Raw genomic sequence first — 874 nt, 5'->3', positions numbered from 1 at the left:
TTATTGAGATATAATTGACACAAAATGAAATTAGCCATTTGAAGCATACAATTCAGTAAGTAGGTTTTAGTATATTAACAAGGTTCTACAATCACTACCACTGTTATTCCAGAATATTTTCAACACGCTAAAAAGAAACTCCACATCCATTGGCAGTCATAAACCATTCTCAGTCCTCACAGCCCCTGGCAACCACTAATCTTTCTGTCTCCATGGATTTGTTTACTGTTGACATTTTATATCAATGGAATTATATGAGATATAGCCTTTTGTGTCTGATTCTTTCACTTACAATGTCACAAGTTTAATCCATATAACAGGAATGAGAACTTCATTCATTTTTTTGGCTGAATAATATTTAATTATATGGACAGTCCACATTTTGTTATCCATCATTAATTGAAGAACTTTTAGATTATTTACACTTTTTGGGTATTATGAATAATGCTCCTATAAATATCGGTATGGACTTAAGTTTTATTTTCTCTTGTGTATATGCTATATACCTAGGAGTGGAATTGTTAAGTCATATAATAACTCTATGTTGAACTTTTTCAGGGTCTGTCAAACTATTTTCCAAAACAGCTGCACCATTTTACATTCCCACTGGCAGTATATGAGGGTTCCAATTTCTCCACATTCTAACAAACACTTGCTATTGTCTGCTTTTTTATTATATCCATCCTAATGAGTATGAGGTGGTATCTTATTTTAATTGTGGTTTGCATTTTCTTTATGGCTGATGATATTGAGCATCTTTTTATAGCCATTATTATATCTTCTTTGGAGAAATGTCTCTATAAATCTGTTGACTATTTTTTTTTTTTGAGACAGAGTCTCACTCTGTTGCCCTGGCTAGAGTGAGTGTCGTGGC

This window comes from Propithecus coquereli, unplaced genomic scaffold (genome assembly GCF_000956105.1).
Source record: "Propithecus coquereli isolate 6110/MARCELLA unplaced genomic scaffold, Pcoq_1.0 Scaffold42, whole genome shotgun sequence".
NCBI lineage: Eukaryota > Metazoa > Chordata > Mammalia > Primates > Indriidae > Propithecus > Propithecus coquereli.
This window is presented reverse-complemented; position numbering follows the sequence as displayed.